Below are 20,462 nucleotides of genomic sequence, written 5' to 3'. Positions count from 1 at the left end.
TCAATAATATATCAACGTTAAATCCCGCGACACTGCACGGGTTTCAGACTCGCGCTCTTTAGATTGTGGTTTCAGGAAGGCCCCCATCTCAGTCAAGTTGAGCAGCCACCTCTACTTTTTTTAGTATACCAAAAAAAGTAAATTGGGTGGTTGTTAGATTAAAAAAGTCTAACTTGTAATTTGAACACAATTATTTCATGTTTCTATGAACGTAATTAAATCATGAAGAATCTGTACGAAATTCAACAACTTAATTTGTTCTTGTTGAGACGACCTGATACAATCTAGTAAGAGTGGTTAGTTGCTGAATGTCACGGCGAGTGAGGTGAGCCGTGTGGAGGAAATGAAGGAGGATCCAAATGCAGGCAGTCGTGAAGGTGTAAAGGTGGTTTATTGAACATGAAAGTAAATACAAACGGCAAATGGAGCTAGAACTAAACTATACTGGGATCAACTAAACTACAGAGCACAAACCTTAACGAGAACGACCAGAAGAGACTAACGGCGGACAGCAGGGAGAACACACGGGTGAGACATGGTAGAAACGCAGATGAGGCAGGTTGGAATACACAGACGGACCAGCAACTACAATAACGGAGGACATGACTTAAATACACCCAGAGAAACACAGGGGAATTACACACAGGTGGTGGACACAGCTGAGAATGATCAACAAGACGAGACAGAGGTAAAACTGAACACACTCACATGAGACCCAGACCTTCACAATAAAACAGGAAATGAGAACACCACACCAAGACGCAGACATGACACTGAGAGACAGACAGAATGACACATGGAACCTGAACTAAACTAAACGTGAGATACAACCGAGAACAAATCCTTAAACATGAAACTCAAATAATAAACATCATAATCATCATCATAAACACAACAAGAGAACAAGAAAACAATCCCTGATGCAAACTAAAACCAAAACATAACCTCAAACATGGAATAACAAAAACATGAAACTCCACATACTGGGTCCAACGGACCCAGACCCGTGACAGTACCCCCCCTCAAAGGGCTGGCTCCCGACAGCCCCAAACAAAAAGCACAAGCACCAAGCCAGGGCGGGCGGAGGGGGCCCAGGAAGGAGGGCCCGAAACACAAAAAACCAGGAGCACGAGAGTCCAGAACCAAAACACGACAGTCCACTAGTCCATAACACAGTCAGGGGGCCGACCGTGCACACGGCAACGGCGGCGACGGGCAAACAGTTCTGGGGACCAACCGTGCACATGGCAACGGCGGCGACGGGCAAACAGTTCTGGAGGCCGACCTCTTGGAAGGTAGTGGCGGCCACTGAGCAGGTCCGGAGGACGGCCGCGATGCCAGCGGCGGCGACGAACTCCTTCCGGAGGCCGTCCCCGAAGGCCATGATGCCATCTTAGAGGCCCGGAAAACGGCCGGCAGAGGCGAGGCGGAACGGGTCGAGCTGGCACTGACGGCGGCGTGGCAACCACAGGACCAGACGGGGCCGGACCAGACGGGGCCGGACCAGACGAAGGTGGAGCTGAAGCCGGACCAGGCGCGGATGAGGACGCGGAGGCCGGACCAGGCGCGGATGATGGCAGCGGGACGGCTGCGGAACCTGACGGCGGTGATGCTGCAGGAGGTGATGTGGAGATGTGCTGGCTGGGTCCTCCAGGACCACCAGCAGATGTGAGGATGTGCTGGCTGGGTCCTCCAGGACCCTCAGCTAACGAGGCGTGGTGCTGGGTGGGCTCCTCGGGCCCTCCAGCAGACGTGGCATGAGGCTGGGCGGGCTCCTCGGGCCCTCCAGCAGACGTGGCATGAGGCTGGACGGGCTCCTCGGGCCCTCCAGCAGACGTGGCTTGAGGCTGGACGGGCTCCTCGGGCCCTCCAGCAGCCGACACTTGAGGCTGGCTGGGTTCTCCTAAACCCCCAGCAGACGACACTTGAGGCTGGCCAGGCTCCTCAGGCCCTCCAGCCGATGAGGCAGGACGCTGGCTGGGTTCACCTGAACCCCCAGCTAACATGACGTGAGACTGGACGAGCTCCTCAGGTCCTCCAGCCGATGAGGCAGGACGCTGGCTGGGTTCACCTGAACCCCCAGCTAACATGACTTGAGACTGGACGGGCTCCTCAGGCCCTCCAGTGGAACCAGTCTCTGAAGCAGCAGGTACGGAGACCTCTGCCAGTGTGGACACTGGCTGGGACTGAGCAGCACTGTGGCTAGACTCAGGCAGCAACAGTGGGATACAGTCCTCAGAGGGCTGAAAGTGTTCCCCAATACACTTAGCAGAGGACTGAGGCGGACGGGTGAACTCACTTGAACTCTCAGGGGGTGCTGAGAGCCGAGGCTGTTCTGGTGAGTTCTCCGGTGAGGCTGCTGGTGCTGGCGTCTTGACCTCTAGGGGTCCAGAGTTGGCTGGTGACTGACACCCAGCCTCTGGGGAGGCCCTAGAGGGAGCAACTGTCTCTGAGATGGCCGGCTTAAATGAACTGAGCTATTGACTGGGCTATGGACTGTAACATGGTGTCTACTGGGTCTGACTGTGACTGTAATGGAGGTGATGATTGAGCGGCTGACTGAGTTAGCGACTGCTGGGCAGCTAACCGAGCTACCGGCTGAGCAGCTGACTCAACGAACACAGCCCCGGTATAAACAGTCATATGAACTGGTGAAACAGACGGAGCGTCTTTTCCACTCACCACAGCCGGCAGTTCCGAAGTCCTAATCTCCGGCTGTGGGGCGACGCGCCGATGGCGCGATCGTCGCTTCCTCCCGGGTAAAACCTCCGGCGGGCCGGGCAAAACCTCCGGCGGGCCGGGCAAAACCTCCGGCGTCCAGCTGGGTTGGGAAGCGGTAGCGGCTGGTGGGTGTAGGTGAAGTTCGTGAAGGATGAAGTCTTGCACGAGTGGGTGTAGTGAGTCCAATAGCCAGGGATAATCCGTGAGCAGCTGTTGCAGTCTGGCTTCCAGAACGTGGAGGAATGCTTCTCCCTCATGCTCTAGCCACAGGTTGATTATTTTTGAATATTGAATTATTGTTTGAATAACCTCAAACATGGAATAACAAAAACATGAAACTCCACATACTGGGTCCAACGGACCCAGACCCGTGACACTGAACTCATGAAATTCACAAGATCGCACAAGATTTCAAACTGCAGGAAAATCACTGGAGTTATAAGAGGCAGACAACTACACACGCACCACGTGCATGCTATTGCTATTGCTATTTATTGTGTATTATTACAAAAACAAAAAAATTCTGCATCAAATACAGGAAATCATAGCTTTCCTACATTTCCTAGGTTGTTGGCATGGTGGTGGTTAGTGCTGTTGCTTCACAGTAAGAACGTCCTGTGTTCAAATCCACATTCTGGCTAGTTTGCAGGTTTCTCTCTGGGTATTCTGGTTTCCTCCTGCAGTTAAAAGTCATGCAGTTATTAGAGTTAGGGTTAACTGGTGATTCTAAATTACCTGTGAATGTAAGTCTAAATGGTTGTTTGTTTCTATGTGATAGACTGGTCAGCTGTCCAGGGTGTACCCTGCCTTGTAACCTATCACTTCAGGGTTATTTCCCAGCCCTCCTGCAACCAGGATAAAGATAGAAGGATGCCGTTGTTGAAGACCCATTCAATTTTTATGGTAACCATCTAGACTTTGTTGAACATTATGTAATATGAAGACAGCATGTAGTATTTAAGTGACCAAGTAGTATTGGAGTAAAAGTTATTGAATAGTGTTGAAATAAAATGACAAAATTGTGAAGGATTAAAATATTCCAAGAGCTCAGTTTACTTCATCTGAACATGTTTCAATTGCGTTTTATGAACACAAAATTCACAGGTTTACTGAATATGAAAAAGTTGTGTTGATTTAACTCAGTTGTTTAAGTTTCTGCCAAAGCAAAACATTTGTGTGCAACCAATGTCCACTATTGAATCAAGTAAATCCAACATGGCCTTTTTTTCAGTGTGTCCCAGTGAGTTTATTTCACCCTTTTCAACCCTTTTCTGATGATTTAGACTGACTGAGTTTTATAAAAAAAACAAAAAACAAAAAAAAACAGAATCAGCTCTGGGAATAATGAGAAAGAATTAATGATACATTATAATAAGAGATATGTGTGTATACAATTGTCTTGCAAAACATATCGGGGTTTTTTGTTGTTGTTTTTGTTGTTTTTGTTGTTGATTGTTCATACACAGGCAGTGAAAATGTGCATTTCAATTCTCTCAAGACAGAAGATAATGTAGGAAATTATTAACTCTCATTTTTTCATTATATAAATAAGCGAAGGAACTTAGAGTAGACTGAATAGCAAATTAATTTTATTTTTCTGTGTTATACTTTGATATGTCTTAAGGCCCAGGAGATCAAAACATTACGGTACTCTTTGTTTTTACTATGACTATTACTTGCTCCCAAAGCACTGTAAGAAAATGAAACAGATTATTTCTGTTAAAATATGCTGCACACATATTGGCTGCATATAAATATGCTTGATACACTCATTATTGAGTGATGCTAATTTTTGTCTCTCTACTTGATGTTGAAAAAGAAAACTGCATGCCATTAAAGAAGTAACTTGGCAGCCACTGGTTGCTGAGGAAAAATGTGTGTTACCCATCAAACTGGCACAGTTGCTAGGTGAAATTAGGTTACAAAGAGGGATACAATGATATACGAAACTTCTTCTTTTTACATGGAAGTTAGCAACTTACAGCAGCAATACGATCGACCATCAAATGTGGCCTGCCATCAGAGGGCCGCCGCTGGGCCTGGGCTTTTAGGCAGTATGTTTCTCCAGCCTTCAGGCTTGCCTCTAGCCCTAGTTGTTGTCCGGAGTGTTGTCTTGAGTGTTGTCTTGTTGTCTTCCCCCTTTCCCTACTGGATGATATTGCTTCGTAGCCAGACTGAGATGCCCAGTCTGTCCCAGTCACTATACCACGGTAGCCTCACCACGGGAGAGCAACCTAAAGTTTGCTCCACTGTGTCCAGTCCACCACCACGCTGTTTCCAGAAAGCTTCGCCAATATTGGGACCCCGCAGAGGTTCCAGAGAGCTCAGTAGCCCCCAGTGCACACCATAACCTCAAGTTGCTCTAGGATGCATCCACCAGAGTATGATTGTGTGAATTTTAGACAGGAAGCACTTACATAGAAAGAAAAAGGATAGAAATAAGTGCTTCTGTGAATGGGTGAATGAGGCAAGTTGTACAAATGCACTTTGAGTGTTCAGTTAGAGTAGAAAAGTGCTACATATAAAAAACAGTCAATTTTATTAACTGCTCGTCAAGTGCTTTGGAACCTTTATCTGTGTTTCCTGAAAGATAATCAATAAAAAAGGAATTACCAATATTCTACATTCAGTTCAGTATTTATTTGTTTAAATACTTTTAGGAGATGTGAAGCTTGCAGCACAATTACTTAAAAGATATTGAATGTCCAACAGAGTTAATATTTATAAGATATATAATTGCAATCAGTAATAAGCTTATTGGGGCGTGTACATACTTAAATAAAGCAGGTATAAAATGTGTCTTAGGATGAGCAACTGAAGTAAATACAGAAACTTTCTTGCTTTCCCCTTTTGCTTCCTTGATTATTTTTTCTCCCCTGTACACACCCTCCCCAGTGTTCTAATTTTTAACATATTTAAGATCAAATGTACTATTATTTGTTATTAATCCAATAAATATGAGCAGCTAATTTCTAACTCTTGAATCCTTATGCAGCTCAAAGTGCTAAGAAAACAAACAGGAGAAATACACAAGATCCACTTATTAATCTTAAGCGAGGGGTTGCAAAATATTAGAATGAAGTGAAATGGAGAAAACATATGAAAAGAGGGTTGCATAGGGTTACATTTTGAAAGTCCATATAATTTATTGACCCACTTCCCACTAGATGCATTTCATGTAACATAATCATGAGAAACAACACAACTAGAGGGCACCAAGACTCTGTGCGTACAGTACACACACACACACACACACACACACAAACAAATAATTTTTGTTTAAAAAGAACAAAAAACAGGATGTGTTTATGCACGTGAACCATCTTTTTTCAATGTGCGTCTGTTAGTAAGATTAGATGTGCACAGGCCACATGCGGTGTGCATATTGGTTTTGAGTAAACTGTATCAGTGAATTTACAAAAATGTTTAGAGAAACTTTTACTGAGGTTTTTCTTAATTTCTCAAATTTTACTCTTCTCATGTCCTTTGCCCTCCATCGTCCTGATTGTGACCTGAAAACAAACTCGGTACACCCTGTTGAAGGATTTTTATATTAAAAGACAGAGAGGAAAGAGGAGACTGGAGGATAAGCTACGTATAATCAGTGTTGCAAAGGTATATCCTTTGCAGAAGGGTCGTTACTTTCAGCATATAATAGAGTTGGGGCACACAGCTCTGAGGTTATAAAAAGTATGGTATCTTTTCAATGTCTTTACAATATCTTTACAATTAAAAGTAGCCTTATATATAAAACACGTCATGAACATTGTTACATCTCAGATCATAAAGTGCAGCAGTAGTTGGAGTATAATAAACCAATTTATGATGCACTTGTGCCACATGCCATATTTAATTGGCAGTGCTTTAAAATGAGGCTCCAAGGCAAGGCTGTCTCATTTTGTCTAAATGCCTATTGGCTCAACTACCTTCTAGGGGTCTGTCTTGCTTCTTCCACTTGCATCCTTGATCGAAAGGACTAAGATCTTATAAGTGGAGTCGAGGAATTTGAGGAATGAAGGCATGCTGTTGTGGATCAGTTCAGGTAAATCTCAAAACTTTTCCGGACAGCCGGGATGCTGTCTCTGTCACTCTATCTCAGACAACAATCATAAATAGAAGGGCTCATGACCATGGTATGTCACGGTTCTGGGTCCGTTGGACCCAGCAATTGAGTTTATTATGTTTTGGTTTACTTTTGCATCATGGATTATTCTTTATGTTTCTCTGGTACTTTGTGTTTCAGTTATCTTGGTGTTTTGGATTGTTTTCTCATTCTCTTGTTGTGATGATGATGTTTATTATTAGAGTTTCATGTTTCTGTTTATCCATGTTTTAGGAATTGTGGTTTCATGTATTATTTTCTGTCCGTGTCTTTTAGTAGTGTTTCATGTTTCCTGTTTTATTGTGAAAGTCTTTGTCTTAGGTTAGTGTGTGCAGCTTTGTTCCCCCTGTCTCGTTAGCCCTGATCTCTCCCTCCTGTTGCCTATTCCCTCTTTACTACCCTGTGTATATAAGCCCTGTGTTTTCCCATGCTCGGTGTTGCGTTGTACCATCAGATTGTGCCTGTGTGTTTCTAGTCTCCGTATTCAGTGTTCACGTCATGCTTTATTTTCATACCAGCAATAAAGCTGAGGTTTTTGAGTTTCAAGTTAATGTCTGAGTCCTGCGTTTGGATCCTCCTCTCCGCCTGCCCGCATACAGAGCCCTGACATGGTAAGTAATAAAATAGGGCTATATGTATAGTATAAACAAACCCCGACAGGACATCAAGTATTCTGTGTAATGGCCCTGTGTTTGATCCATTTCTCCCGGACACTCAATTTTCCTCATCCTCCTTAAAATGTGAATTTCTTTAAAGGTTGGTTTTTTTTTTTTTTTTTTTTTACTTCTCCCTTGCTGAAAACTTTCTGGCAAAAAGTCTCTTCCCCACTTCTTTGTATACTGTCACGTGACCTGGAAATCTGCAAAACCAGACTCAATAAAGTGATCCGCAAGGCCAGAAATTATATGGGCATGGAGTTGGACTCGCTTAAGGTGGTGTCAGAGAGCGGATGTTGTCCAAGATAAGGAGAATGCTGGACAATACCTCACACCCACTCCATGACGTGCTGGCCAGACACAGGAATGCGTTCAGTGTGAGACTGAGATTACCCAAATGCACCACTGAACAACACAGGAAATCATTCCTGTCTGTGGCTATCTCTGTACAACGCCTCCATCTAATACTCAGTGCAATAGTTACACCCTTCTGCACATGCTCTACAGTAAAAATAAGAAATAAAGTTTTATAGTTCCCAGGTTAGAGTAAAATGCCAATCATATTTATTTAATCTGTGTAATATTCTGGATATTTATAATTTAGCTATTTCTATATATTAGAACTATTTCTTATATTTTGTAACTTTGTAATAGATTTCAGTCTGTTACTGTTCTTATTGTCTTGGAGCAACTCGAACCACATATTTCCTTAGGGATTAATAAAGTATTCTGATTCAGAAAACTTGAAACACTTCTCTTTCTCTTGCTTTCCTGCAACTTCCTAAAGCACGCAGAGCTGTCTCTAATTAAAACGGTACGATGACTTCTTGTGACAGTAAAACACACGTGCAGATATAGTCACATTCATACACACACATGCACAGCCTGTGGCCCTGGCTTTAATGAGTTCTTTTTTTGAGCATGAGGCAGCTAAATACCGATTGCAATGAGTTCTTTGGGCTAAAAACAAATCAGTGCCTCATTTGGGCCACGACATATGCAGATTATACAAGAGTGTTCTGCACAGTATTTCTGTGCCGAATTGTTGCATCTGTCTAAAATCTTTGTGTCAAATTTCTTTAGAACTTAAACATCATTGCAGATTTCTTAAGTCTACTAAAAACTATATACATCTATTGTAGTGTTACACCCTGGACAAGTTGCCAGTCCATCACAGGGATCATGCATAACCTGATATATCTGCTAAATTTGCATGTTGCTTTAGTTGGATACCTGACATCAGTTTCGAATACAGGGATAGAAGTCATTCCTCAAAGCTGGTAATGACAATGCACAATAATGTGCAGCATTTAAGGGAGGCTAGTGAGATGCTATTGGAAGGTGAATGAAGTAATACAAATGCCAGTGTCAGCTCCACTCATCTCCTGCCTGAACTTCTGTCATCTTGTCTTTTTGTCTCTCTGTTGCCCTTTCCTCACAGTTCAGTCCTCTTCTTTCTTGCCATCTTTCTTCTTGTCATTTTTGATTCATGTTCATTCCCCATCTCTCATCCCATTGTTCACCATCCATTTTGTATTTTTAATCTCAAATGCCACTCTTATTTTTACTTCTCCATGTTCTTTATTTCCAGTTTACCCTTATCTAACTCTTTCCTCTGATTCCAGTCTAATATATTATGTTAGCCTTTGTGCCTGCTGAACCTCTTGTAGTGTTGCATAGGTTTGGCCAGAACTGCTGTCATTAGCACTGAAGACAGAGCCAGGGTGAATTCACTTTTACCCCAGCCATTTTCAGACTTCAAAGGAAACAGTGAATTACTTTAATGATGGTACTCACTTTGCATGTTTTTTTTTCTCTGAGTTTAGTGGAAATGACAACTTGTCAGATTTTTTTCCCTTTACTTTGTCAATTTTGAAGGAGACCTGCTTCTGTGAAAGTTAACTGAGGCCAGCTGTCACTGATTTCATTACAGATCAAGTGCCTTTTGGTCCACATGCTTATTGAAATATTTCATCAAGACTGACTTCAGTGTGAGATTTTGTCTGTCACATAAAAGTTTCAGGAAACTTTCTTCCATGGAAAATTTCAGCTTATATCTTTTTGAAAACAATCTTCATAAAAGTTACAAAAACAAAACAAAAAACTGCCCACTTCAGTGCTGCAAAGTGAAACATTGCCCCTTTCTCAAATACAACATTGGACGAGTCATAATACATATCCAAAAACATTTTAAGAACCAAGAAAGCAGAAAAAAAGCAGACAACCTTCCAAAAGAGAAAAAAAACAGACAATATAAAGTCACTAAAATTTTGCCGTTACACAACCCTCATATTTTGCAGGAGTTTTAGTGTAACTATTAAAATGGTTCCAATAGGAAGTGGGACACCACCAGAGTAATGCCCCCTCTCAACTACCCGTGGGTGTAGATGTGTTTGCCATTTATGTGTGGGTGTGAGCCTCTGCAGGTGAGCACACAAATCCTTTAACAATAAATGGCATCAACTTCTGTTTGACAACCTACTAAGTTTTTTTTTCAAATATGTATTGTACTGTAGCTGAAGGAGAGATGCCCTAATTGTTTCAAAAATCATTTCTAAGATCTGTGGCATCTCTGTTCACACAGCAGTTGTCCCACCAGCAGGTTTGATAAATTGAAAGTTGTTGACAGTTGGAGCTTATGCCAGCTAACATATGGAGCAAGGTGGGGTACTGGACAGGTTACCATTCCATCACAGGGCTAGCACAGAGAGGCAGACACCCACACATGCTCACGTCCACACCTGTGGCCAACTAAGAATCACCATGTGACCTAACAATCATGAAGGGAACCCAGGCAGGCACCAGAGGAACAAAAAGCCCCTAGTCAATGAGGCAGCTCAAACCCAGACGTTTCCTCCTGTGAGGCAATCATTCTACCCAGGTTGAAATGGATTTACTTTTTTATGTAATTATTAATTTCCAAGCTGCAACAGTAGCTTAAAACACAGGTTAAAGCAATGGGGGGGGGGTCTTATTCTCTCTCACACTTGTAGTACACCTAATTATCCATGCAGATCCTTTTAATCATTTAATCATTTCCTGTCACATTGCCCAAGCGTCATCCTTTGGAGCAGTCATTAGCCAAAATAGAACAGTCCTCTGTTTTATTACATGCTTTTCTTGGGTAATATTATTCTTAAACACAACACATCTTTTCAGAACCCTTTAACTGTATTAGTCAGTGAGCAGACTTGATTCAGAATTAACATTTATTTTTGACTGGATAAAGCTGCATATTTAATGGGAGGTAGCAGAAAATATAGAGCGGATAGCAAATGCAAAACCCTCAACTTTCACATGATAAACTTGGGTTTGGGTCCAGGATCCGGTCAGTGGATCGGTTTAGTAAATAGAAATACTTGTTAGGAATAGAGCTGGATTAAAGGTCAATAAACACTGAAGCCAGTACAGAGTTTCTGTGTTGGGGCAGCTCATGATCTTTCCCAAACCTAAACCAAGTTCAGTGAAAGCTTTACCAAAAACCATTAAGAAATGCATTAAACTCCCCAAATATTGTCAAAAAGAAGCATAATTAAAATTACATTTCCCAGAAAAAATGACTTCTGGGATTTTTACGAGGCAGAGTAACTCTAAAAATGTTTAAATAAAACAAACTCCACAGGCAAATTCAAGAATTGTTATAGTGATATGTTAATTACATAAATATTTAAACTAAACTGTCATTACATTCAAATGTTCTCCTAATCAAATCAGTTATTTGCAGGTGATGAAGGGCTTTTTTTAGCAACGCATTTTAAAGAGCGATTTGCTCATGTGACTGTACAAAGCCTGGCCTTCTTAGTCTGTGTGCGTGTGAGCATAGGCCTGGTGGGAAGTTATAATTGGCCTTCAGAGACACAGATGCTAAAACAGATTATTGTCCTTATGTGCTGCCATACGTACACAAACACATACGCGCAACCTCCCACAGTCTGATACTGCCAACCAAAGATCACTTCCAAATCTTAAGAGCTGTACCAACCAAAAGTTTTATACATTTACTCATTCACACAAGCACTTGTGAATATTTTAATTCCAGGTGCATTTGAGATATTTAAGCAGATAAGGGTTTTGAGGTGAAAGGGGGGTCAAAAGAGCATACAAGCAGAGAAGGAAGAAGAGGGAAAAAAGGTGGATAAGAGAACAAAAGGTGATGATCAAGAGGAAAATGAAGGCGGAAAAGATAACATTAAATTTAGAAGAAAATTTAGAAGAAAAAAAGAGACCAATCAAAAAGTTCATATTTGATAAGAGGAATTCAAAAGAGGTGAAAAGAAAGGGAGGATGAGGAATAGAAATAGGAATTAGAGGAGAAAGAAAGGAGGAGGCGACAAAAGCAAATGTCATATCAGCTTCTGACCTCCTTTAACTTGACTAAATGAGATGTTAGATTAAAGACATGGACAGAGCAGAGAATTATAACATTAAAGAGAGAGCAAGAGGGAAGGAAGGGGAGAAGGGGACGAGGGAGACTGCGGGTAATCAGCAAGCAGAGAGGATATTTTTGTGTGTCTGGGATGAATAAAGCGAGAAAATCTAAGAGGGACACCAAGGGAGAGATAAAATTAGTGAGTTTAAGTAAGAGAGATGATGTGGCAAAAAAAGATGTGTTTGGCCTAATCTTACAGCATTTCCAATTTATTCTTGCAACTGATGTATTAGGAAGATATTCTGCCTTGTTAATGCATGCTTAATGAAATGTCAGGAGAGACATGTTTATGTCCGCGCATACACACATGCAGGAACACACATCCACACAAAATGTAATAAATAAAAACGGAAGGGGGAGATTTGTTTACAGACACATTGAATTTCCCCAATAAGCCACTGATAATTGCCCAATTTTGCATTAGCTGTAGGATGCTACTGGAGCAAAAGGGTAATATAGCCTGACTATAAATGTGTCGTTTAAATCAGCTACTTTGTAAATTTAGAGAGGTTTAACTGATCAAACGGTTGAAATAAGGTCAGTTTGTTTGATTAAGAAGAAGCCTCAAAATTCATCAGTATAGTCAAAACTAAGAGGAACATGGTGTTTCATAACTAAAGTTCTTAAAACACCAGACATTAATTTTGTGCATTAACCCTTTAATACATGAATTATGACAACCTCAATCAGGATTTTTTTCTTAAGTATTTTTATTCTTCTTTAGGCATGAAAAAAAAGACTTTTCAAAGAGTTTTTTACATGTCCACTTAGGTGGACAACATACGTTTTGAGTGGGTGGCAGGATATGGAGTGACCCATCAGTGTCCAGTGTAGTGGTGTATGTGCAAGTATACCATCAATACTGACACAAATACAAGAAAACAGCCTGCTGTCCACTGTAGTGACCACTATGCGTGAAAGGGTTAAAAATATTTTACAGACTCACGAATTCTAAAGGCAGCCGACAGTGTAATTTTGCTGGATTAATTTGGGGCATTTTTTTCTAACCAAGCCTGATTTTTCCAGTTTATGGGATGCGACTAAACAGATCTGATCAATTAGACCACTATATTTTTTTTGCATCAAGTGCAATGCCGCTCAAAGCTTCATACAAATTATACTATAGTCAAATTTCCAGTTTTATCTCAAACACACTGGTCCAGATCAAAATGCTCTGAAATTATTTCTCCACCTTCCAAGATGTGGTCCCAAACCTGCCAAGAAGAAGAAGGCTAAATCTGCCCCAGTGAGATCCTGAAACATGTGCAAAAGTGTCCATGATACACCTTCACCTCCTGGAAACATCAGGACCAGGTCAGCTGATGTTGACTTCATTTCTCTCACTGTGCGTTGGCGATAAACTTTCCACAAAATAGCTTTCAGAATGCTTCCGGTGTGTATATGCCTTACAACAAGTTTAAATCAGAAAAATTCTGAATTTCGTGTCAATTTTCCACAATTGAATTTTGTGTCTTGGTGTGTAATGGCCTTAAATCACATGAGGAAAATGGTATTTTTACTTGATTCAGTCTGGATTTTATTTGCACTGAATGGTAGTTGAAATACTCTTTCATTTGTTTTAAATTTGTATTTTCCACTGTGGTAAAAACTGAGTCAAAGAAAACTCTCCCATCAGAAAATGTGATACCAGCACATCTGGTACTGTTGCATGTTGGAGCCAAGTAGGTGAAAATTCTTTTTGTCTCAGCTCTTGTGTGAGGTCATAAAAACCTGAGTGAAAAACAGGTCATTGCAAAGAAACATATAACGTACTGAATCATATCTACAGGTTATGTAGCATAGCACTGTAGTGACAGCTCTTCCCTTTTATGGTTCACTGATGGCCCCCTGGAATTTAGTCCAGAAAGTAAAACAGTGTGTGAAGAAATCCGAGCAGGAATACCTCTGTGCAGTGTGGGTGGACTAATCTGCTTTCATAAGGCTATACTGGCCTATGATAAATGCTTTTGAAAGACAATATTTGCACCATATGCTGTGTGTGTGTTTAGGTGACATGTGTGTGCGAACCTGCCTAACATTAACTGCACACGTGAGGCAACATGATGGGAAGATACTAAATGAAGGCGATACATGTCAAAGTGAGACAATTACCAAAATAAAGTTGGCTAACCACGATAAAGGTCTATACCCATAATTGCACTATGTGACAGAAAAAAAAGGATTTATTGGCGAAGGGGGTCATTTATAATGACAAACTGTCTTCTGTCTTCTTATCCTGGATGACAGTATCTGTGGACATCAACAAAGTAGCAGTACTAACCTTGTACCCCATGACTTGTATCCTACAAAACAAGATGATAAGAAAAAATTGTGAGTAACGAGGGTTGAAGAAAACTGTGTTTGAGTCTCTTTTAGGACATTCTTCGATTTAAGGCAGAAGCAAGCTATTTGTTTAAAATAAACAGGCTCTGATAAAGATTTCTTGAAAGCAGACATACTGTATAAGTGAATCTCCGGGAGTAATTAGAAATCCGGAAACAGAAACTTCAAATAAATGATACCGTTGCGCTGTATAAACAGCCTACTGATATTTTTATCATGACATGTCAAGCTTCTGTGTGTTATCTTGCTGAGTATTTCATCTGTGTAGTGACCATTCATCAAATAATGCTACCCTGTGCTTCAGTTGCAGTGGTGTGACAGCATTACAGCAGATAGCTGTGTATATGTTAGCATGTGAGAACTTCCCACATCCACGCGTTAGCACGTGTGCATGCATAAAAATATCTGCACTGCATGCTAGTGCAAGCCTTCATATCTGTCTGTGAGCATGTGTGCGGACGTGCGTGAGGGGATGCTGGGGTAAAACAGATGACTTGTCACGTCTGTCTCCCAGGAAGTGCATCTTCATTAGTAACCAATCAAAATCCAATTACAGCCAGTATCTTGGCATATTAGGGCCCTGGCATTAAAATGATATGGTGCGCAGATATATTTCCAATCACTGCAGACTTTAATTACCATCCTGTACCACACAGACCACTTTTTAAAGACAGGGGGTGGGAGTTGTGGGATGTGGGTTGAGAAATTGGGCAAAGGGAAGAGCATAAAATGAGCATTAGTGAGAGAAAAGGCAAGTGAGGGAGTGTCTTTAAGAAGAACTACGAGGGGAGGGGTGTTTGAGAGCGTGATGGTGTGGGTGAATGTATGTGTGTCTGTTAAGCTGATTTTGACACACTTGTCTCTATTCAGCAGTGCAGTAGAGCAGTATTAGAGTTTTGGATTGTGGCTATTTTTACTAACATATCTGCCTCAGGCCTGTTGCCATTATGGGCTGGTTGAACATGACACCCGACAGGGCATAGTGAATACACAAATAAGCCACTTATCTTGACTGACAGCTGGGGTAACAGTTAATCAGGCAGCAAGTATGAAGGGTTATCACTGGGACCGTCAGTTGGTCGGATAGTCGACCAACTGGCAGATAGCGTTAATTGACTGCATGCAGTCAATTAATGTATGAGCTGAACTGCCATTGAGTAATTTTTTCAAATGATCATTTAGTTAGTAAGTCAGGCGGCCAGTTAGTCAGGGTAAATCAGTACTTAGTCTTTCATACGGGCAGTTTTCATTTTTCTCCCAACCAGTCTGTAAGTTAACCCAGACAAATATGTAAAACGACTGTTTAATTATAAAATACAACTAAGGTTTGACACCTAGACCCTATGCCCATCACTTGCTGTGCTAGATATAAATTTGGGGAGTAATAACATATTAACTGAAGCCTACTGTATAGGTAACCGTGGAAGTGGAGGATGGAAGCAGCAGGCAGCAGCAGCACAGACATGTCAGAGCGAAAGATAGAATGTTTGCAGCTTAAATAGACCACCAAATTGGCAGGGTATGTTGGATATATGACTTGAGTAGAGTAAGGCATGCTAAGCATAGAGCAGTTTGCTTGCAGGTTTCAATCTGTTTAATCAGATCAGCAATCAATAAGCTACGTGTTAAAAAAGCATGAATATCACCAATAAGTGCAAAGAGGAAAAAAGCATATTTGTTATGTCATCTTGTAACATGAGCAGCTGCTCAGTGGACCCTTATTAAAGAGTGTGAATGTTTGTGACCATGCTTGTGTTATTTTATTAAATATCTTGACACAATACAACACAATTCACAGTCATGCAAAACAATTATGTTTTTCTCAATAATTCATTAATCAGTTTTAATTCATTGATTGATCAGTCCATTTTCTTAACTGCTTATCCGGCTGAGCTTTGCAGTGGGGCTGAAGGCTATCGCATTTGACACTTAGTAATAAGTGGTGTACATCTTGGACAGGTGGTCGGTCAATCACAGGCTCAAAGCAGAGATAATCATACTGCCAATTTAGAAAAACAATACATTTTAAAAATTCAAAAAGTGCTGATGTTGGATTACATAACAATTACTCATGTAAACATTTCCTACCAAACTAGTGTGTATTTAATGTAATACTGCGAGAACCAGAGGAGCTGAGATGTGGGGAATGCTTATTAGCAGGAGAGGGAGGATTATGTCTCTGCCAGGTAGTTGAGCTTTTTCTCTTTATCTGACATTACCCTTAAATAAAAGCTGTGCTCATGTAACAGTATTAACCAAAACAAAATCACTGTGTTGGCGGACAGAGGACAACGCTGAGCGTGCAATGTAGGGTGCAGTGGCAGATGTAGAGGTGGCTTCATAATCATCCCACCATTCTCCTTTAAAATTACATAAAAACATCGAAGAGGGTAGTAGTGCTTTTACATAAAATATATAACCATGAAGGTTATTCTTCTTCAGGATAGCCAAACATGTGGATTGATTTAGATTATGTCAATAACATAGAACATTCATTCTATAAAAAAGTTTGCCTCCTACAACATCGCAAAGTTATTTTCCGATCTTGTAGGAGGCAAACCAGTATAGTTTGCAACCAAAGTTTACAGACGCAGAAATGGTTCTTTCTTAATGTGAGCTAGTGCATGCTCTGTCATAGAGATTTGTGACTGTCAATTTAGCGAGAAAATCTGAGGGCTCAGAAGATGCAATTTCCGAATTGCAAAGTCTACGTTTTGTCATTCACCTTATGTGTGCATTTTGTTGGTGCTTTCGCTAATGTCTGTGCCTTCCTGCGCTTGGGTCATGATTTGGAATTCACAGGCATACACTATTCACCGGCATCAAATGATACAAACATCACTAGTGGAAATGGATCTGCATCTCCTTCATCGTGTTGATTGGTTATTTCTGGCACAGGGGAGCCACTGCTTCCACAACTGCTGAACCCCGTAAATCTTGCCCTCAAGGCAGACTAAATGAAACACTCAGGCATTCATCCAAATTGTGCCTTGCTGCATGAATCAGAAATAATACTGAAGTCATGAGTCTGTTGCCAAAATATCACAAGCCTCCACTGTTTATGCAAAAATGACTGCTAATAACTGTGGATATGTTTACCAGTCTGTGTCAATAATAAAGTAATTAATTAGTGATAAAATGCTCACATGGAAACCCGTCTGACAGCATTGTTTGCCATCATTATGGGAACGATGTGTTTAAAATCACTGATTAGTCGCCTGCTTGGAAAAAGCGTTGGTAGAGTTATTGACAGCACTCTGGGAGCACATCTTTAGCAAATCACAATTTTGAATGAAACTCTGTTGTGTTTGATTTGTAGTTGAATATTAACAGATCTGCCAATTCTAGAAGATTGTGCTGCTAGAGCAGCTTTGTCATTGTTTAGGAAGCTCAGTGAAGCAATAACATCCCATAAAAAAAAATCAAAATCAGCTGTCAGCACAGTTTGATTGTCCTTTGGCACCCAAACACACCCGTGTCTTACTGTTCATGCTCAAGGTTTATATAATATTTATATAATATTAAACTACAAATGCAGTACTGTGGAAATATTTCAAGCACTAAAAGTAAATGGAATAGTGTGAAGAATAATGCTATGAATAGTTTTTATTTATCTGCACAGTATGTTTAAAAAAAAAAAAAAAACACCTGTTATTGGCTCAGGCCTGCATCAACTGTTATGGGCCAAAAGGGAGGTTTACACCCTTCACAGGTCACCAGTCTATTGTTGGGCTAAAACAGACAGGGCAGGGAATCATTCACTCTCACATTTACACCTATTGCCATTTTGCCAATTAATCTAACACATGCGTGTGTTTGGACTGGGAGGAAGCCAAAATACCCCGAGGCATGAGGAGAACATCCAAATTCCCATCAGAAAGGTCTCCAGCTTGTGGATTCAAACTCAAGATCTTCTCGCTGTGAGCACCAGCACTGCATCCCTGTGCTGGCTCATGCATACCTTACATTTCTGTCTCATTCTTAATTTGTACTAAATGCCAATTTCATATGTCAAAAAGTACACAGAGAGACATCAAACTGAATGACTCTTGGAAATTGTGATAACATTATCTTTGTTATATAACTAAATGACACGTATAGAAATGAAGTACAAATCCAACTAAAAAATAGTAATAGTTTAAATATTGGAAGCACAGCAGTAGCTGTTTCAAAGTATTTATACTTGTTAAATTTGAGAATCTTTTCCATATATTGAATTGTAAATTTAGCAGAGGCTGTTAATAGTTTTATAACTCTTTCAGTGTTCAAAATAACATAATTCTGACTGGAAAATAAAGAAATACCTCCAAAAAACAAAACAAAAACACTTCCAAAATAAAAACGGTATGAGTGTATATATAATGAGCACAGAATAACCTTTAAACAATACCACTGCTGAGTTTCTAATTCATTAATTAGAAAACTCAATTTTTTTAATTAGAAACTTCTAATTTATCCCCTCCCAATGCAGACGGTGGATCACAGGGGACCAGCGCATATGCTGCAGGCCCGTATGCGCTGTCTACACTGGCTGTCTCTCACCTTTTACCCATCCCTGTTGCTTGTCATGTGGTTTCTATGACGTATTAAGAGTTTTTCATGTGCTGTGCGCTAAGGTGTTTTTTTTTTTTTCTGTTCCCAAACTGATCTCCCTGTTGGAGCTCAGTCTGGGGGGAGTTCTTTTTTCTCCTTGTCTTTCCTGATGTTGTGCATTTTTCCATTGTTCGGTTCCGGGTCGCTGCTCATGTGGCTGACCGGCCAGCTACCTGGCCTGACCTGTCTCCCCAATGTGATGTTTGTGTATTGTATGTACGGTCGGCAAGGTCAGTCTCTTAATTGCCCCTTGGGGATAAATAAAGTCTTCTAAATCTGAATCTAAATTAATGGGAACTGAATTCCAGAAAGGCTATGAGAGGGACAGAATCTGTGAAATATTAAGTAAGAGAGACAGATGGAGAGATTAAAAAACATGTCCTTCCTTCACACACCCCAGACCCACATTACCTTCTTTTTCTACATGGGTCATTTGCAAAATTACCTAACCCAAGGATGGTGGAATGGTCAGAAGTAAAAAGAGGAGGATTTTTATTTTTTTTTTACATTTCAATATCAGTGCACACCAAGGCCTCTCACCACGCCATTTAAAGCTACTGGAAAATGTCAGTCAATAGAGGCCTTAAATGGCAGCACATAAAGGCAGTTTGAAATAATTTATATGTAATTTACTATATTCAGTGCCTCTCTGTCTGCTAGAAATTACATGAACTCTTTCCTCCATCACATGGTGGTTGCATATGGATTATGTTCAATGGAAATTTTTATTTTTTTGGACAAATGAAACATTACTTTTATAAAGTGAAATCACCAAAGGGTTTTTGGAATGGATGGCAATTATATAGGTTGGCATCAAGACTCATGTGAATAGTTAATGGTCAGGTAACAAAAGCCCTTTGCTAATGGTGAGGGATTTTTGTTACATATATATTAACAAGTCACTTTTGACCTCTTCTACATTTAAGCAGACTGCAGTCTTCTCCTAACATTTGATGCTAGTTGAATGCTGCTACAAGCACGCATTTTATGCCAAAACGTGAAATCTTTTCAATAACTGTTTTTGATTTTATCATTAGGTTACCGGTAACTGAAAATGTAATCTGATGGTGTTACATTTCTGTCATAACTGTTATAATAACATAAATTTGGATAAGGGTACATCACCTGGATATAGTTGAGGCTGTGAAGGACCATCATCCAAGACTTTTAAATAATATGGAGTCAAAAGATGTAATATGCATTCTATGTATAATGTATTCTATTATTGTAGTGTAATTACCTTACAATATAAAGTGCTTTGAGGTGACTGCTCCTCTGAAGTAAAAAGTCTCAGATCCAAAGTACTTAACTCCCTGGTATAACTCTCAAACACGCACCTTGCATATAACCTGTGCACTTGAAATAATTTAGAATATCTACATTTAGTCTGAAGTTTGCTACTCTATTAAAAAAAAAAAACCTACATAAAGGTAGGACATCTTACTATTCATCACTGATTGAAGAAAATAAGACCAAACCTTCATAACCATCTCACAGATGTAACACATACATATCACATATTCTGTCATGAATCGCTGTGTGGCAGGCAAGCAGGAGTGGTGGACCCAAAATGCAGAACTCAGACACGGAAGTGAAACTTAAGGCGCAGCTTTATTGC

This window comes from Aulonocara stuartgranti (assembly GCF_965226115.1).
Source record: "Aulonocara stuartgranti genome assembly, chromosome: 13".
Lineage (NCBI taxonomy): Eukaryota > Metazoa > Chordata > Actinopteri > Cichliformes > Cichlidae > Aulonocara > Aulonocara stuartgranti.
Note: the sequence above shows the minus strand (reverse complement) of the source record.